General features: G+C 45.8%; 1 protein-coding gene across 1 annotated transcript in view; it reads right to left on the reverse strand.

Annotated features, from left to right (window-relative positions):
• The window catches only part of LOC122806590 (complement component receptor 1-like protein), a 511640-nt gene that overhangs the window by 905 nt on the left and 490162 nt on the right, over positions 1-20573 (reverse strand). The window lies entirely within an intron of this gene.

Here is a 20573-nt window from a genome sequence, read left to right on the forward strand (position 1 = left end):
TTACAAATGAAAAAACATTTTGTAATGTGACTGGCTTCAAGAAATGCAGAAAACAAATAGCAATGTTACAGGAAACAAACTTCAAAAGAAATGAGCATGTGAATTTGATCAAGAAAGGCTTTCAAGAGGGATATTTAACATTGTATCAGGGGCAAAGGAAAAGGGAAGTACTTACACTAATTACTAGAGAAGGTCTAACAGTGACAGAAGAGGAAAAAAATATAATGGTAGATCTGTGATAGTGAGGGAGGAAGACTTAGGTAAAATACAAATACATATCAGCATAAACTGCTGTTACAGATCTTAAGAAAAATTTAGGAGAAAAAAATCAGCTTTCAGCAAGGAATATTACTTACTAGTGGGGACTGGAATTTGATTTTCATTGAGGATGTACATGGGAGACAGAGAAGAAAAAATAGAACATAAGAGGGTAGATTTCTGTAGAAATTTATAAAACTGTTTGGTATGGAATATGTGAATTCAGTAGAAGAAACTCAATTTACAAATTCCCTAAGGTACAATAACGGAGCTAGACTAGACAAATTATATTTCACAGAAACATGTGCATTTTATTGAAAGTATCCAACAACTATTTCAGATTATGCACCAACAACTTGGATAAAAATGCACGGTAATGAAGTACAAGCAAGACAGTGGTGCTTTCCCACCTAACTCATAAGGAAAGAGTGGATAGTGGAAGTTATTCAAGAGTTATTAGGGAAAAACAGACATTCCTTCAGAAGTGATGGTTAGTGAGTGGGATAAAATGAAAGTAGTGTTTAAGAATAACATAAAAGAAAAAGAGAAACTATTGAGAAGTAACAAGAATTACATACAGGGCTGACAAAGGTTTAAATAATGCAGAATAAGGACTCTCACAGAACAAGAAGCGGCACAACTGCAGAGTGTAAGAGAGAAAACACAGGAGTATCTTAACAACATGCACGAGTTCAGAAAGACCGCGGTTAGTCAATCATTTTTTGATAACTACAGAGCACAAAAAAAAAACTTTTAGCACAACAACTTAACCATCAGAAAGTGGAAAGGTAGCCTATAACAAAAAAATCTTGCAGAGGTATTGGAGATATTCCGGAGATTTAATTAAAATTTCTATCATGCATAGAAGTGTGGAACTCAAGAAAAAGCACAAATGCAAATATATATAAGGGAAGATTTAAGGATGTCAAGCAGAAAGGTAGAGAAGGCTTAATTAAGAGTTAAGGTAGGAAAAGATGAGTAAAACGGTACACAATCAATCTGCATGAAATTCTCCAAGTGGAGAGTGAATTCCTGTGGAAGTTTGGAAGCTAGGGGGAAAAAGTCATAAATATCTGGAAGGCTTTCTTTTAACAGTATTTTAAAAGGAGGGGAAGCACCAGCATCCTGGAAGAAAGCTGTGGTGACTGTAATACCTAAAGATAGTAAAGACTCATGTGATCCAACTTCGTACAGGTCAATTTTAAACCAGCATTATAAAATGTTTATGTTTATAATAACTAAAAAAAATGGCAAAGATTTTGCCAAAAATGATAGATATGGATCACTGTGGATTTGTGGAGGGGAGGAAAACATTTGACATTAATAACACAATGATGATATAGAAAGAATTCAAGTGCAAGAAAATACTGCTGTTGGAGGTGGGTCTTGACGCATAGTAAGCTGAGATTTTATGAGTAGGACAATGTTAGCATGTGCATTCCCTGATACAATACGGTTAATCAGGGGAACATATGAGGGATCAAAGGCAAAATTTAAACTGGGAAGGTTCTTTTCTCAAAAGTTGCGTTTGAACACCCTATAGGACATAGGGTGTCCTATTTTCCCTTTCTTATTGCTTTATATTTATAGCCATTGTCAAAGAAAATAAGGAAATTCAAGGATATAAATTGGTATGGTAATCTAGAAAAATAGTCTTTAATCACAGATATATTTGAACCTGTTCAAATAATTAAAGGACAGCTTACAGTACCCACACATGAATTGTTCCAGCAATGCCCATATTTATGGGGACACGATAAAATGAGATACTTAGGAATATGTATTAATAAGGATTTTGCTATAACTATATGGGAGGAAACTAAACAAAAGATTATACAAAAATTGAGAAACTGGAAGGTCTTGTATACAAAAATTGATAGCAAGACAGAAGCAGAAAGAAAATGTTAGTCCCTTTAGTCAGGTAAGGCATATTTTTATTAACCAGAGGAAAAATTCAGCAGTAATAAAGAGTTGAAGGATTACAGCTGGGAGGAGAAAAGGGCAAGGGTCAAGGGAGATAAGGTCATCCTTCCAACAGAACAAGTTGCATTAGGATTACCCGATTTCAAGGGATATGTTACAGCTACACAGTTAAGGCTCATATACAAAACACAAGCAGAAAGCTGTATTTCAAAGTGGAAAGGAATAATGATGAAACAGCAGGGAGGAATTAAAGAAATAAGGAGTGTGTGAGATTTTGGGTGTGTATCCTTAAGGGGAACAGCCACACATTATATTCATGAAGTAGCAGAAAGTGTTTTAAGAACTAAGCCAACATGAGAATGGTAAAAAGATTTTGCTAAAAAGGATAACTGCAATTAGAGGTACAGAAAAAAAGCGAGAGAGGCTGGAATTTCCTAGAGAAAATTGGGAAAGGAACCAATGTATTAGAGCAAATATCTAGAAGGAAAGGTAAAATAATGGGGAAAAAGCCAAGAAGATATTTGGATTGCAGTCTAGAGACTGCCTTCCCTATTCAGGGATTGATATGAGAGTAGAGGCAATGAGAAAGGGATCAGGAAATCCTAAGTTTAAGACCAGCTCTGGTAGAGTTTTTAATTAAATCGTAAACAGAAGCTGCTCTTAAAAGAGGGTAATTAGTAGAGCATATGAAATACCTGCACTATAACTATAAATATCACAGAAGGTTTGAAAAGACTGGGGAAAAGATTATACAAACAATTAACAAGGAAACAATGGGAGAACATATGTTTAGCTGCAAAGTCTTGAAGATTTTAGGATTTTTGCCTTCAGGTATACTGACTCCTCCGCTGTAGGGGTGTTGAACTTCCAGTCCCTCCTCTGTTTTAACATTTCTAGGATGCCCCCAAAAGAGACATCCTCAGGGGGGAGACTGTGGGGGACCCCTCAGCCTCATCCAGGTCAGTATCTGTGGTGACAAACTCCTCTGAGGAGTCTAAATGCTTCCTCTTGTAGGTTCTCTTCTGAGGAAACTTCTTCAGTGGGATAATCTGGAGAAGTTCCGGAAGAGATGGGAGTCTCCCCAGGGACATTCTGAGGCCTGGAATCCCGCTGTCCCTGTGGAATGGGTGGGTAAGAGGTAGAATGCACCAGCAGGGGAGGGAAAGGGAGATCCTGGGAAGACTGGACCCTTGACTGAGAAGCAATCAAAGCTCTCTTCATGGCCTCAAATGCCCCTCGGCCCTGATCCAAGGAACCCTCTGTAGACTAGGAAAAACCCCTCTGAACAGAGGGCCCCCCATGATCCAAAGTTGAATTCATCTGCGTCAAGGCTCCAAGACGCTGGGTCAGATCCAAAGAAAAGGCCTCAGGCCCAGACAGTGAGTTACGAGCTCTCAGATTCCTCCTGCTCAGAGAGGGCAGAGGAACTCAGAGCTGAAGTCAGATCAGAAGAAGGAATGATTCACTGATCTGAAAAGGTCTCAAATGGGACTTCTGGATCTCCCTGCTCCAAGCTCGAGACACAAGTCAGAGGAGGAACAGAAGAAACAAAGGTGGGAGTGACTTAGTTGTATCCGAAGCTCCTGAGCTCTGATCCAGCATTAATTGGCTAGGGCCAGTGTCTTGAAATAGAAGTTATGTTCTTACCATAACGTTCCATGTTAGTTGTCTTCTTCTCGCCTTCTTTCTTGCTGGATGGGTTCGGAGCCGACCTCGGCTCTGACTCAGCCACTCTAAAAGCTCGAGAGTTGGTTCCACCGGCTCGAGGCTCCCCTTATATCCCACAATGCTAGGCGTGTATTACCTCAGATCTCGTTTGTGAGCTAGGCCCAGCTAATAATAAAACCAGAAATACTGGAAAGGGAGAACCCACCTCTATAAAAAGAAAGGAAGAGGAAAGGTGACCTGAAGCCTGATCCAGGAAAATATGCACAGCAGAGCATATACCTAGCAATAGAGGTGGTAGAAAGAGAGGTCACAATCAAACTCCTCTAGATCTGTCCAGGCCAGGGGGAAGGAGGGTGGGACGCAAGAAAGAAGGCAAGAAGAAGACAACTAACATGGAACGTTATGGTAAGAACATAACTTCTATATGTTAAGTTGTCTATCTCGCCTTCATTCTTGCTGGATGGGACCGCATCCCTAGCACCTTGTCCCGGGTGGCCTATCGGAACAGACTCTTGAGAATAGTGGTACCAAAGTTAGCTCTGTGTCTAGAAGCTAAATCCAACTTATAATGTGAAATGAAAGTGTGAGGAGTAGCCCAAGTAGCCGCTGCACAAATGGTGTCAATAGGCAGTCTGTCTTGGAAGGCTATAGAAGTAGCCAAAGCTCTGGTGGAGTGGGCCTTAGGTTTGTTAGGCAGCTTTTGGTGTCTAATTTCATAAACAAGGGAAATCAGAGATGTTAGCCATCTGGATAGTGATACCTTGGAAACCGAAAGTCCCTTTCTGCCTTCTGCATAAGAGAAACAACTGGTCAGTTTTTCTGAATTGTTTGGTCCTATCCAAATAGTACCTTAACTGACGATGAACATCTAGCCAATGTAATTTCTGTTCAGACCTGTTAGAATATTCTGGAAAAAACACAGGGAGGTCAATGCTTTGATTTAGGTTAGACGCAGAGGCTACTTTAGGTAAAAAAGACGGGTTGGTTCGTAAGGATACCCTGCCTTTATGGAACAACAGATATGGTGGTCGACAGCTGAGTGCATGAAGTTCTGAAACCCTTCTAGCTGAAGTAACAGCTACCAGAAAGAGAGTTTTGCATGATAGCAATTTTAATGAACAGGAAGCTGCAGGTTCGAAAGGGGGGAGAATCAAAGAAGTGAGAACTAAATTAAGGTCCCAAGAAGGAGGAGGATTTCTTATAGGAGGTCTGAGTAGAAAAACTCCCTTCAAAAAAGCTTTGCAAAGCTTGTGAGACATGATGGCAGAATCTGAAATGCCCACATGAAAGTTAGATATAGCTGCCAATTGGACTTTGAGAGTAGAAGGAGATGAACTCGTGGAAAGAGTTCAGCTAGAAAATCAAGAACTATTTGGATGGGAGCAGTGAAAGGATCTAAGTCCCTTCCTTGAGCCCTCGAGTGGAAGATTTATGGGAAGCTATTAAAATATCTCGAACAGTGTGAGATATTTGAGGAAGCCTGGCTAAGGTAGGAACTGGAGGAACCAAGCAGTGAGGTTCAATGATGTTAGGGAGCGATGAAACTGACCCGACTGATGGATCAAAAGATCTGGAACTAGGTCCAGATGCCAGGGTTGCTCCAACAGAAATTGATGTAGAAAGGGGAACCAAACCTGTCGAGGCCAGTAAGGAGCAATGAGGATCAATGAGGCCTTCTGAGCGATAGCTTTCTGTATCACTTGAGAGATTAGTGGGAAGGGAGGGAATGCATACAGAAGTCCCCGGGGCCAAATTTGGACTAGAGCGTCTCTGCTGGGCTGGCCTGGTAACGGGAATACGGTGAAATAATCTCTGCACTTGCTGTTTTGGGGAGTAGCAAAAAGGTCGCAGCAAGGCTGACCCCACTTGAGAAAAATTTTCTCCACAATAGAATCTTTCAGAGACCACTCGTGAGGCATGAGGATAGCTCTGCTCAACTTGTCCGCGATTTGATTGGACTTCCCGGGGATGTGCGTTGCTATCAGAAACCGCTGAGAAGAAATCGCCCATAGAGTCTGAGAGCTTCTCGACATAGGGGATAGGACCTGGTTCCGCCTTGTTTGTTGATATACCACACTACAGACATATTGTCCATCTGGATTGCTATCGTTCCCAAGGGAAAAGAGTCTTGAAGGGCTTGCAACGCTAAAAGCACTGCTCCCATCTCTAGAACATTTATATGCAAGTGGCATTCGTCTGGTTGCCATATGCCCTGGACAGTTCTGCCCTGATAATGCCCCCCCCCACCCGATCAGGGAGGCGTCCGTTGTCAGAGTAGCAACCGGAGGGGAAGGAACAAAGGGTCTTCCCAGGGAGAGATGAGGGGAAGACATCCACCAAAGAAGATGATTCTTGCATGCTTGCGTAATCATAATGGTGTGGGACATCGGAAGTTGCTGGTATGACCATTGTGTGAAGAGCATCCATTGAAGGATTCTCATGTGGAATCTGGCTAAAAGAAGTAGAGGGATAGCAGCCGCCATAATCCCCAGTACTTTCAGAACTAACCTGGCTTTGACTCTGTTGCTGTGGAAGAGAAGGGAGACCATTTTACGTATGTCTGCTATTCTTTGATCTGTTAGTCTCAGACATGTTGACTGAGTCTAGATTTGCCCTATGAAGGTAATACGACACAAGGCGACAAAACAGACTTTTCGCAATTTATTGATATGCCTAACTTTTGACAAATGCGAAAGGTGTAGTCTCTGGCCATTAGAAGAAGATGCTTGGTAGGAGCTGTGAGGAGCCAGTCGTCCAAATATGGAAACACCTGGAATCCTTGACGTCTCAGATGAGAAGCTACCACTGCCATGCATTTGGTAAACACCCGGGGGGCAGTGGTGAGACCAAAGGGCAGGGCTCTGAATTGAAAGTGCCTGGCTCCTAGCCTGAAGCGGAGAAATCTCCTGGAGCGTCTGTTCATTTTTATATGATAGTACGCATCCTGGAGGTCTATAGAGCACATCCAGTTTTCCTTTCCCAATAGGGGTAGGATGGATTGTAGCGTGACCATCCGAAATCTTGTTTTCTTGACCGACTTGTTCAAGATACTGAGATCCAAGATGGGCCTCCAGTCCCCTGTTTTCTTTGGAACCAAAAAGAATTTGGAGTAGATTCCGGATCCTTGCTGGTCTGCCGGCACTGGCTGAATGGCTCTTTTTGCAAGCAACTTTGAAATTTCCAACGCTGCTTGATCCCTTTGAGCGGGTGGAATATCTGGAAGGGATTTTTTTGATTGATTTGGAATACGAAAGAACGGAATGGAATAGCCTTCGGAAATGATGGACTGTACCCATTTGTCTTGAGTTAGGGATCGCCAGGCTTCTGGGTACAGTGACAACCTTCCCCCGACTGCCTCCGAAGGTGGACAGTCGGGCAACACCTCAGGGATGCTGGAAGGGCTTATCGGAAAAGGTTTCTCGATTGCCCTGGTTCTGCGGACCCCCCCCCTGCCTCTGGGGCGACGTCTACCATTATTATTCCCTCCTCTGCCTCTGGAGGGGAACCGACTCTGTGCGTCAGGCAAATTCCCTTGAGATTTGTTTGCGGAACCACATTTTTCCACTTTTCTGGCCTTTGGGGTAAGGTCTAGAAGGAGTAGAAAAAAGTACCCCGACGGCAGAAAGAGTTTTGCCATCCGTCTCGCACCTAGTCAAGGTTTCTTTCACTTGAGGACCAAAGAGAGATGATCCATCAAACGGGGAATTAGTGAAAGACGTTTTAAAGGGGTCCGCAAAATTGCATAGTCGCATCCAGGCATGCCGGCGTAAAGCGACACCTGTCCCTGCGGCTCTGCTCGCTCCATCAGCCACATATGAAAGGAGGCGCATGGAGGAGTTGGCTATAGAATTTAGGGTAGCCAGCTGAGCGTTCATCTTGTCCTGAAAACCCGCAGCTGTAGGATCCTTCAACATCTCACTGGCTTCCTTGATCAAGTCTCTTTGAAGACGAGTGAAATGGCATAGGTAGTTCAGCTAACGCATTGCAAAGGTCGCTGACGAAAACATCTGCTTCCCGTACCTGTCCATAGACCTAGACTCCTTGTTAGGAGGATGGACAGGTACCGAAGGATCAGCTAGTTCCTTCTTAGTGGCAGCAGCTACCACCATAGCATCCACAGTAACTCCTTTGGTCAGAAATTGCTTGTCTGTTGGAGCTGTTATAAACTTTGAAGGTCTCCTGGGGGTGGGGTCCACTGAGTCAGGAGCCGTCCAAGCCTTTTTTGCTACCACCTGCATGAGGGGGTCAAAGGGGGGGACACCCAGGAGGGGGAAGGGTGAGAGCCAAACGCCTCAAGATACACAGATTCATCCTCCGAAGGGTTAAGGGCTGGCCAATTTCCCCTCTGTTTTAGGATCTCTAGAATGTCTGCAAAGAAGACATCTTCAGAAGGGGAACGGGGGGAACCCTCGGAATCCTCTAAATCTGTGTCAGAGGTGACAGACTCAGGTGAGTCTATGTGTTTCCTCTTACACTTTCTCTTCCTAGGGGGCTCCCCTGCCAATTCAGGAGAGGCCTCAGAAGAGGATGAAATCCCCACAGGGGATTCCTGAGGAGCTGGCTCTCTGCGGTCTGGGATGAGGGAGAGAGTAGACATAACCTGAGGCACCGAAGAGGGAGGGGCGGACGGAGCCGACTGTGGAGTTGAACCAGGTTCCAACACACTCCGCATGACCTCGAACACACCCCTGTCAGGCAGAGCCAGAGGTCCCCGCTCCGAGAAGCTGAGAACCTCCCTCGGCACCGACAGTGATGGCTCCGAGGCCGATGGCCGAGCCGAACTCACCAGCGCCGAAGCACCGAGAGGGAGAGCGGGGTCGGACAAGGGTCCGATGCCACTCACCCTCGGAGCCGAGGGAAGTCCGCCGAGATTCTTCAAAGGAAGAAATCGGAGCCGACGACGGAACCGAAGACAATTGTATCGCTTCCGACGCTACCACAGCCTCGGCTCCGACACGCCCCGGCTCCGAGCTCAAAGGAGTCGGAGGAGGAATATTTTGAGGGATAGGTTCAAGCATCGACTGATGAGTCGGGCTCTGAAGCATTTGGGCTAGTGCCTCGGACTTTAGAAGTCGACTCACTACCCTCTGAAGATCATGATCCGAAAGCCTCGATGATCTAGAGGAGTGGGATCTATGGCTCCGTTCAGACAGCAAGGGAGACGCTGGAGCCGAATGAACGGAGCCAAGGGATGGTGACCTAGACCTCTTTCTAGATGTCGGCTCCGAAGGTCTGATCGGAGCCGACCCAGGAATTTCCAATACCTCGGCTCCAGCCGGAGCCGAGGGAACCACAGAAGCTGTAGTTAGAGACTCATCGGCTCCAGCCGGAGCCGATGTAGCAGTAGGTTTCGAAGCCTTAGGCCTCGACTCAGAAGCTGGAGTCGAGGACCTAGAAGCCTTAGAGGGTTTACCCAAGTAGCAGTAAGGGAACCTCAGGCTTAAGCAAACCTCTTAAAATGAGTTTGTTTTTTCTTTCCTGCAGGACTCTAGGGCTGAAGCCATGGCATACAGCACAAGAGTCCTGCAGGTGTAAAGGTCCCAGGCAGTATACACAAGAAGTGTGACTGTCTGTCAGAGACATTTTCTGACAGCACGAGTCACACTTCTTGAAGCCTGAGACCTTTGAGTCCTTAGACATTGTCGAGGAAAGTGTAACCACACACACAGTCAAACACACGGATTACACTTTATACAAGTTTAACTCAAAAAATTAAAACTTACTATCACAAGTTTTAGATCCCTGACAAAATCACACACACTCCACTAAGGGGATGGAAAGGCCCGAGGGAAGAACTTATAAGTTCTTTGTGGAAAAAGGGGTGGATAATAGAAGAAAAAAGGGTCTAAATCCACTAAGCTAAGGGAAATAACAATTATAAATTAAATTAAAGGGGTTTAAGTAGACTAAAATTTACTCTACAATAACTCACCTGAAGCCGGTAGAAACCAAACACCTCGATCGCTGTAGCGGCAACCGAGATCTGAGGTAATACACGCCTAGCATTGTGGGATACAAGGGGAGCCTCGAGCCAGTGGAACCAACTCTCGAGCTTTTAGAGTGGCTGAGTCGGAGCCGAGGTCGGCTCCGAACCCATCCAGCAAGAATGAAGGCGAGATGGACAACTTAACATTAAGAAGTTATGTACCTACCATAACGTTCCATGTTAGTTGTCTTCTTCTCGCCTTCTTTCTTGCTGGATGGGTTCAGAGCCGATCCTCGGCCCGACTGCCAAAACTAAAGCTGAGAGCTAATTCCACCGCTCGAGGCTCCCCATATCCCACAAAGGCAGTAACTACTCAGATCACGCTTGATAGCTATACCAAGCAATCCTAGTCTCCATAGAATGGAGTAGGAAACCCACCTCAAAACAATCTGTAAAAGTATCGCAGACCGCTGTAAGGATAAAAGAGGTGGAAGAACGTGGAATGACAACTTCCAGAGGAAGAACACAAACTGAATTCCTGTCGGTCTGTCCAGGCTTGGGGAAGGAGGGTGGGAAAGAAAGAAGAGGCGAAGACAACTAACATGGAACGTTATGGTAGGTACATAACTTCTTAATGTTAAGTTGTCAATCTCGCCTTCATTCTTGCTGGATGGGACCGCATCCCTAGCACCTTATCCCGGGTGGCCTATCAGAACAGACTCTTGAGAACAGTGGAACCAAAATTGGCACGGCTTCTGGAAACCATGTCCAATTTGTAATGTGAAATGAATGTATGAGGAGAAGCCCAGGTGGCTGCTGCACAAATGGAATCTATTGGCAGCCTATCCTGAAAAGCTACGGATGTAGCTAATGCCCTAGTTGAATGAGCTCTAGGTCTTGAGGGTAGTTTTTGGTGTCTGATCTCATAGATGAAGGTAATTGTAGAGGTGAGCCATCTAGAGAGGGATACTTTAGTAACTGGAAGGCCCAATTTCCCTTCCGCATATGACAGAAAAGTACAGTTTTGTACCTACCATAAATGTAGATGTTCGAAGATCCACATTGCTGCAGTCCTAACACTTGGGTAGTCCGCTGTCCCAGTCGGCCCGAATACCAAAGTATAAGGCTGATGTCGGTCAAGGCGCATTAGTCTGACGTCAGGACGTCAGGGTACAAATGCGCATGACCGACGTCATATCCTCAGTCTTTTCTTGCCCCAGATGTCAGAAGACCCTAAAAAGATAAGGCCAAAACCAAAAAACACCAAACACTCCTGTACCAAATATATGTACAATATATACAAATTTACAAAGATACAACCCCACCCACACAACCACCCGGAAACATAGAGCGGAAGGAGGGAGGGTAAATTGGACGGCAGCAATGTGGATCTTCGAACATCTACATTTATGGTAGGTACAAAACTGTACTATGTTCTTCATCTCACATTGCTGCAGTCCTAACACTTGGGTAGAATCCCAAAGCAGAGGTAAGGGAGGCTGGCAAATCATAAAGAAGCAGGAGCTGTCAACATGCCCTGCAAAATAGCCGTGGCAAAACCAGCCCTAGATTTAGAGTAGAGAGGGAGGTGGTAATGCTTAGAGAAAGTATGCACTGAACTCCAAGTAGCTGCCTCCAAAATATCCTTAGTTGCCACCCCCCTTAGAAATGCTGTTGAAGTGGCAGTAGCTCTAGTGGAATGAGGCCTAATCCCAGTTGGAATCTCCTTGCCATGATGGGAATAACAAAATGCAATGCAAAACCCAATCCACTTAGAAATAGTTTGTTTTGACACAGGCTTGCCCTGAGAACTCAAAGCAAAAGAAACAAACAACTGCTGAGACTGCCTAAAATCCTTAGTCCTGCTTAAATAATAACGCAACTGCCTGTGTACATCTAAAGTGTGCAAAATCTTTTCCCCCTTATTTTGGGGATCTGCATAAAAAGTAGGCAAATGAATAGTTTGGTTTAAAGCCACACTAGAAACCACCTTAGGCATAAAGGAAGGATTAGTACGTAATGATACCCTATCCTTATGGAAAATCAACAAAGGCTCAACCGCCATAAGGGCCTGCAATTCAGAAACCCTTCTTGCAGAAGTAATGGCCAACAAAAAGCAGTCTTCCATGACAAGTATTTCAATTCAGCAGTAGCCAGAGGCTCAAAGGTTGTAGAGTAAGTTTCTCCAACACAAAATTGAGGTCCCAAGCAGGAGTAGGAGCTCTACACGGGGGTCTTATATTCTTTGCCCCTCTAAGAAATTGCTTGAACAAAGGATGAGAAAACAATGGTGGGTCACAATCATAGTGAGCTGAAATTGCTGCAGCATGAATCTTAATGGAAGAGAAAGACAAACCTTTGTCCAATAACTCAGTAAGATATTGAAGAGCCACACTCAAATTAGGCTCAGAAACATCCAAATCCTTTGCTGCACTCCAAATAAAAATCTCTTCCATTTTTCATTACACTTTCCTTGTACTAGGTCTTCTGGCTTCCATAATCACATTCAAAACTTGTTGAGGAAGTTGAGACCTGCTGTGGTTCAAAACAGAATATGCCAGGCTGTTAGATGAAGAGAGTGAAGCTTGACATTGAGTAGATGACCGTCCCTCTAAGACAATAGGTGTGGAATCAAAGGTAAAGGCCATGGAGGCTTCCTTACCAGACTCCTTAGTAATGGGTACCAGTGTTGCGAGGCCAATCTGGAGCTATTAAAATCATCCTTGGCTTGTCTTGTCTGACCTTTAGAGTACCTTTGGGAGGAGAGGCAGAGGTGGAAAGGCATACACATGAAGATTTTTCCAACTGAAAGAAAGAGCATCCACTTTCCAAGCTGTGTGATGAAACCTTTACGTGCAAAACTTTGGCAGCTGGTGGTTTAGTGGAAGCGAACAGATCTATGTCTGGAGTTCCCCATGACACTGTCAATTTCGAAATACATGAAGATCCAGTTTCCACTGTGGGGATCCATGATTTGTCTGCTTAACACATCTGCTAAGGAGTTCTGTGCTCGGCAGAAACCTTGCCTGAAGATTTAGTTGCAAGCTGAGCGCAGTCTCCCACAAAATCATTGCTTGCCTGCATAGAGGATAAGAATGTGTTCCCCTTGTTTGTTGATGTACCACATGACAGTTGTGTTGTCTGTTAGAATCAACACCTGCCCTGGAAGAAGTAACTCCTTGAAAGCCATTAATGCAAACTGGACTGCTAACATCTCCTTCATGTTGATATGTAGATGCTGTAGTCTGGCAGGCCACTTGTCTTGTATCCACTTTCCATTCAGATGAGCTCCCAAGCTATGTCTGAGGCATCTGTCATTAGAATCTGACTCGCCTCTGGCGGGTCACAGAGAGTCCCTTGTTTAGGTGACATTCCTGAGCCCACCACAAAATTCCTTTTGAATGCAAGGTATTATTTGAATGACAGTGTCCAAATCCTGGCAGTGCTGTGTCCATACATTTTGAGATACCATTGCAGCTTCCTCATATGCAGTTTGGCATTGGGAAGCACCAGAATACAAGATGCCATGAACCCTAAGGCTTGAAGGACTGTCCTTGCAGTCAGCCCGGACTGAAGAGATAGTTGATGGAAGTAAAGGGAAAGATTCTTTTGTTTGTCCGGGGTTAAAAAGGCCACCTGGGTTGCTGTATTCAGTCTCACACCCAGAAAGCACATGTCTTGAGAGGGTACTAGACTGGACTTTATTTCGTTCACAGAATACCCCAGGCATCTTAGCACTGCTATCACAAATTCCAAATGCTGAAAAAGGTCTTCCTTTTCTTGAGCCAGAATCAGGCAGTCGTCCAAGTAAGGATAGATTTGTATTCCTTTTAGCCTGAAGTAAGCTATCACTGGAGCCAGAACTTTTGTGAATACTCTGGGCAGTAGATAAGCCAAAGGGCAATGCAGAGAACTGATAATGGGAATTCCCAGCTCAGCAGATACTTCCTGCAACTTAGTCTGATAGGCACATGAAGGTAAGCCTCCTTGAGATCTAAAGTTACCATCCAGTGATCTTTGCCCAGCAGAGGTAAAAGCTGTTGTAACGTCAACATTTTGAACTTGGGAATGTCCAGATAAGTGTTGAGGATAGATAAATCCAAAATTGGTCTCCACGTGTTCCCCTTTTTGGTACTAGGAACAGGCGAGAATAAAATCCTAGGCCCCTTTCTGGCACAGGAACCGCTGAATGGCCCCTATTTGGAGTAACAGAGAAATTTGCTTGTGAGCCTCTTTTGTAGAGGAGGAATGTCTGGCATGCCTTTGAAAGGAGGCAAGGTATGGAAATAAAACCTGTAACCGTGGTGAATGATATCCAATACCCATCTGTCTTGGGTAATTAAACTCCAATTTTCTTTGAAAAGTGCCAGCCTTCCTCCCAAAGGTGCTGCCAGACGAGAAGGCTCTGGCAGCTGAAAAGGCAGGTCATTGGGTCTGTTTACAAAGGACTGACCCCTGCCCTCACCAGAAGACTGAGCAGGTGAACTCCTGTTCTAGGCCTAAAAGAACCTTGAGCTCTGCCCCTACCACGTCTAGACCTGCCCCTAGACTGGGAATCATAAGAAGGATATGTCCACCCCTTAGTAGGCCAATTTCTACTAAACTTGGAGGCTGAACCTGCAAAAAATCTTTAACAGTCTGCATAGACTTAGCCTTGTCCTCCATTTTCTTTAAAACTGCTTCCACAGGCGAACCAAACAACACATCAGATTGTAAAGGAGCATCTAAAATCCTTGTCTTAACATGCTCAGCTAAATTCTGATCCCTCAGCCAGGCGTGCCTGAAGAACAGAACCAGTGGCAGCCACCCTCAAGAGGCCTGTACAGCATCAAAACCACATTGCAAGGAATGCTTACCCACCTGTTCAGAAACATGAACTAAATCCTGCAACTCTTTACACTCAATACCTTCCGCCAGAGCATCTACCTTAGACTTCAATTGTGAAAGGAGATAATTTTGGTATTTTAACATGTGAAACTGGCAATTCAAAGCCCTCATGGCTAAAGTGGAAGAAGTATACACCTTCTTTCCCCATCTATCCAAAGCCCTTGCCTCTTTATCAGGAGGAACAGGATTTTTAACAACAGAAGCCTTAACACCTTTAGGCCCCTGAGAAACAGTTTCTGGGTCTGCCCTAGGACTCTTAAAAGATACTTATGAGCTTCAGGCACCCTATAATACCTATCCGGTTTAACTGGGGCAGGAGGCAAAGAATCAGGGTTCAGGGAAGCCTCTGCAAAACATCTTCCACCACATCCAGAACAGGAGGTATAGCTAAAGGCCTATGCTGGGGTAGAAACAAAAATTCCCTAAGCCTTTTCCTGGAATCAGAGAAATCTTGACCTTCCCATTTAAAATGCTCCCTCATGGAATGAAGAGTCTCTGAAAAAGAAAAATCCTCAGGAGGAGAAGCTGAAGGAGTAGAATCATCTACATCAGAATCAGAATAAGGAGGAAACTCCTGTAAGTCTTCAGCCGAAGACTCAGAAGCCTCCGAACACTGCTCAAAACTCTCAAGCTCAGGTTCCACCCTAGGCCTCTTATCAGGAGGGGGCATAGAACCTCTAATCATAGTAATCAAATCTTCTGCCATTTTAAGCATATGTTTCTTAGGCAGAGACCCTGAAGAACTAGGGGAGACACCCACTGAAGTTAAACCTGGCCTACCTCCTGAGAGGACACATCTTGTAACAGTAAAGTCTCTCCCTGAGACTCCAAAGAAACTTCTGGCAGAACCTCCGGCTCCACCGAGCCCTCTAAAGAACCGACGTCCGGGACAGACGGTTCTTCCAACCTAGGCTTTGCTGCTTTGTCCTTGCACTTTTTAGACGAAGCGGGCGTCGGAGCATCCGACGGCATTTTATAATTACAACGTTTCCCAAAAACTAACCTGGCACAATCTAATCTTCTCTTTATAGTGCATTTGTTAAATCTAGCACAAGAGCGACATCCAACAACGTCGTGCTCAGGCCCTAAGCAAGGTATACACAAGGTATGGTAATCCCTATGAGGTATCTGTTTCCCACAAGAAATACAGTTATTCACTTTTTCTGACATCCGGTTAAATACTGAGGCAAGAAAAAAACAAAATATTCCCCAACGGGGTACTTAGCCAACTTTGATTCGGTCTGAAACTCCGACTTCAGAAAATTTCAGAACGCCAACCTGCACTCGCAATACTGCTTCTGCATCGGACCATGCGGCAAAAAAGACTGAGGATATGACGTCGGTCATGCGCATTTGTACCCTGACGTCCTGACGTCAGACTAATGCGCCTTGACCGACGTCATTATACTTTGGTATTCGGGCCGACTGGGACAGCGGACTACCCAAGTGTTAGGACTGCAGCAATGTGAGATGAAGAACATCAATTGATTAGATTTCCTGAATTGTTTAGTCCTGTCTAAGTAATATCTAAGTTGGCGATGAACATCCAAAAAATGTAGCTTTTGTTCTGACCTGTTTGAATAGTTAGGGAAAAAGACGGGGAGATCAATAATTTGGTTTAGGTTTATTTGAGAGGAAACTTTAGGCAAAAAGGATGGATTAGTATGGAGGGATACCCTGTCTTTGTGAAACACTAAGTAAGGAGGACGACTGCACAGAGCATGGAGTTCAGATACCCTTCTCGCTGAAGTTATAGCTACCAGAAAAAGTGTCTTCCAAGAAAGCAACTTCAGAGAACATGAAGCCGCCGGTTCGAAGGGGGGAAGAATTAAAGATGCCAGTACCAAGTTCAAATCCCATTGAGGCGGGGGATCTTTGATTGGAGGTTTGAGAAGAAATACGCCCCTTAAAAAGGCTTTACAGAGTTTGTGAGCCATGATGCTAGACTCTGAAACACCAACATGAAAATTTGATATGGCAGCCAATTGAACTCTAATGGTAGATGCAGAAGATCCTAAATGAAAGAGTTCTGCTAGAAAATCTAGAATAGTCTGGATAGGTGCAGTGAAGGGATCTATGTTTCTTGATGTTGCCCAAAAGGAGAAGCGTTTCCATTTGCTATTATAAATCTTCCGGGTAGAGGATTTATGAGAGGCTATCAAGATATCTCGGACAGAGCGAGATATTGAGGGAAGCCTGGCTAAGGTTGGAATCGGAGAAACCACGCTGTGAGGTTTAGAGAAGGCAGAGATTGGTGCAGCTGACCCGATTGGTGGGTTATCAGATCTGGTACTGGGTCCAGATGCCAAGGCTGCTCCAAAAGGTAACGATGAAGAAAGGGAAACCATATCTGTCGAGGCCAGTAAGGGGCAATGAGGATCATTGTCACTCTCAAGGCGATGGCTTTCTGAATTAGTTGAGATATCAGTGGAAAGGGGGAAATGCATATAGAAGTCCCCGGGGCCAATCGTGGACTAGAGCGTCTCTGGTGGGATGGCCTGGTAATGGGAAGAGAGTGAAGAAGTCGTGACACTTGCTGTTTTGGGGAGTAGCAAAAAGATCGCAGCAAGGCTGGCCCCATCTTAGGAATACTTCTTCTAGAACTGATTTCTTTAGAGACAACTCATGGGGCATGAGAATTGCTCTGCTCAATTTGTCTGCAATAACGTTGGATTTCCCGGGAATGTGTGTTGCTATCAGAAAACGCTGAGAAGAGATCGCCCATTGCCAAAGTCTGAGTGCCTCTCGACATAAAGGGTATGATCTGGTTCCGCCTTGTTTGTTGATGTACCACACTACGGACATGTTGTCCGTTTGAATTGCAATAGTCCCAGTGGGAAGAGAGCCGTGAAGGGCTTGCAACGCTAAAAGCACTGCTCTCATCTCTAAGACGTTTATGTGCAAGTGGCACTCGAAAGGTTGCCACGTGCCCTGGACTGTCCTGCCCTGATAATGCCCCCCCCCACCTGATCAGGGAGGCGTCTGTTGTCAACGTGGCGACTGGGGGGGGGGGGAGTGAGGGGTCTTCCTCGGAGGAGTTGAGGTGATGTGATCCACCAAGACAGTTGATTCTTGCATGATTGAGTTATCAATATGGTAAGGGACATCGGGAGCTGTTGAAAGGACCATTGAGTAAACAGCATCCATTGGAGGATCCTCATGTGAAAGCGAGCTAAGGGGAGAAGGGGAATAGCTGCTGCCATGAGTCCTAACACCTTTAAAACTAGTCTGGCTTTGACTTTGTTGCATTGTAAGAGAAGGGAAACTTGGTTCCGAATGTCTGACACTCTGCTCTGTGAGTCTGGCTGAAAGATTGAGTGTGTCTAAGATGGCGCCTATAAAGGTAATAGATTGACAAGGCGACAAGGCAGATTTTTCAAAATTTATCGAAATGCCTAGAGCTTGGCAAGATTGGATGGTGAAGTCCCTGGATAGAAGAAGCTGATGTCTGGTGGTGGCGGTAAGGAGCCAGTCGTCTAAATATGGAAACACCTGGAATCCTTGACGTCTCAAGTGAGCCATGACCACTGCCATGCATTTGGTAAACACACGGGGCTGTAGTGAGACCAAAGGGCAGGGCCCTGAACTGGTAGTGACTGGCTCCCAGCCTGAAGCGGAGATATCTCCTGGAGCGTCTGTTCATCTTGATGTGGTAGTAAGCGTCCTGAAGATCTATCGAGCACATCCAATTGTCCTGACCCAAGAAGGGTAGAATGGACTGTAGCGTGACCATCCAGAATTTTGTTTTCCTGACATACTTGTTTAAGTAGCTGAGATCCAGTATGGTTCTCCAGTCCCCTGTTTTTTTTGGTACCAAAAAGAATTTGGAGTAGATTCCGGATCCTTGCTGGTCTGCTGGGACTGATTGGATAGCTTTTTTTGATAGCAGCTTTGAAATTTCTAATGCTGCTTGTTCCCTTAGACCGGGTGGAACGTCTGGAAGGGATCTTTTGGGTTGGGATGGGATGTGAACAAAGGGAATTTTGTAACCCTCGGATATTATCGACTGCACCCATTTGTCTTGAGTAAGGGAAAGCCAGGCTTTTGGGTACAGGGATAATCTTCCCCCGACTGCCTCCGAAGGTGGACAGCCGGGCAGCCCCTCAGGGATGCTGAAAGAGTTTGTCAGAGAACATTTCTCTGCTACCCTGGTTTTGCGGACCTCCTCTGCCTCTAGGGGCGTCTATTATTATTATTCCCCTCTGCCTCTAGAGGGAATCGGCCTTGTCGTCAGATGAGACTCCTGGGATTGTTTGGAACCACATCTTTCCTCCCCTCTGACCTTTGGGATAGGGTCTAGAAGGGGTAGAAAAACGGACTCCTACGGCAGAGAGAGTCTTACCTTCTACCTCGCACCTGGTCAATGTATCCTTCACCTGTGGACCAAACAAGGATGATCCATCAAAGGGAGAATTGGTGAAGGACGCCTTGAAAGGGTCCGCAAAATTACATAGCCGCATCCAGGCGTGACGTCGTAAGGCAACACCTGTGCCTGCAGCTCTACTCGCCCCATCTGCGGCATATGATACCAGCTGCATGGAGGAGTTAACGATGGAATTCAGGGTTGCCAACTGGGAGTTCATTGTGTCTTTGAACCCCTCAGCTGTAGGATCCTTTATCAGTTCACCCATATCCTTGAGTAAATCTCTCTGGAGACGAGTGAAGTGGCATAAGTAATTCAGCGAACGCATCAAAAAAGTCGCTGATGAGAACATCCGCTTGCCGTACCTGTCCATGGTCCTAGATTCCTTATTAGGAGGATGGACAGGAACCGAAGGATCAGCTAACTCCTTCTTAGTGGCCGCAGCCACCACCATGGCATCAACAGGGACACCTTTGGACAAAAAATCTTTATCTCTAGGGGCAGTAATAAATTTAGATGGTCTCCTCGGGGTGGGTTCCACTGAATCAGGAGCCGTCCAAGCCTTCCTTGCCACCACTTCCATAAGGGGGTCAAAGGGAGGGGACACCCAGGAGGTAGAAGGGCGAGAGCCAAACGCCTCAAGATACACTGACTCATCCTCCAAAGGGTTAAGGGCTGGCCAGTTCCCCCTCTGTTTCAGGATCTCAAGGATGTCAGCAAAGGAGACATCCACAGAGGGGGATAGAGGGGAACCTTCGGATTCCTCTAAGTCAGTGTCAGAGGTGATAGACTCAGGGGAGTCAATGTGCTTCCTCTTGCACTGCCTCTTCCTTGGGGGATCTCCTGCCGGGTCAGGAGAGGCCTCGGAAGAGGAGGAAATTCCCAATGGGGAAACTTGAGGAGTTGGCTCTCTGCGGTCTAAGACAAGGGGGTGAGTAGAAATCACCGCAGGCACTGTAGATGGGGGGGGCTGAAGGAGCCGACTGTGGGGCAGAACCTGGTTCTAGCACGCTCCGCATGACCTCGAAGGCACCCCTGTCAAGCAAGGCCAGAGGCCCCCGCTCCGAAGAGACAAGGACCTCCCCTGGCACCGAGAGGGACGGCTCCGAAGCCGATATCGGAGCCGAACTCACCAACGCTGAAGCCCCGAGAGGGAGAGCGGGGTCGGACAAGGGTCCGATGCCACTCGCCCCCTCGGAGACGACGAGGGAAGCTCGGCGCCATGATTCCTCCAGGGAGGAGATTGGAGCAGACGACGGAGCCGAAAGGGAAGGTATCAGATCCGATGCACCGACAAACATGGCTCCGACAAGCCCTGGCTCCGAACTCAAAGGAGTCGGAGGAGGAATGTACTGGGGAACGGAAATAGCCACTGACTAGTGAGTCAGGCTATGCAGCATTTGGGCCAGTGCCTCAGACTTGAGAAGTCTACTCACTACCCTTTGCAAATCATGGTCAGATAACCTGGAAGACCGTGAGGAATGAGTTTTATGGCTCCGTTCAGAAAGGAGAGGGGATCCTGGCGCCGAATGCACGGAGCCGATAGAG

The sequence above is a fragment of the Protopterus annectens genome, chromosome 7.part0 (genome assembly GCF_019279795.1).
Source record: "Protopterus annectens isolate FY-2018-M chromosome 7.part0, PAN1.0, whole genome shotgun sequence".
Classification (NCBI taxonomy): Eukaryota; Metazoa; Chordata; order Ceratodontiformes; family Protopteridae; genus Protopterus; species Protopterus annectens.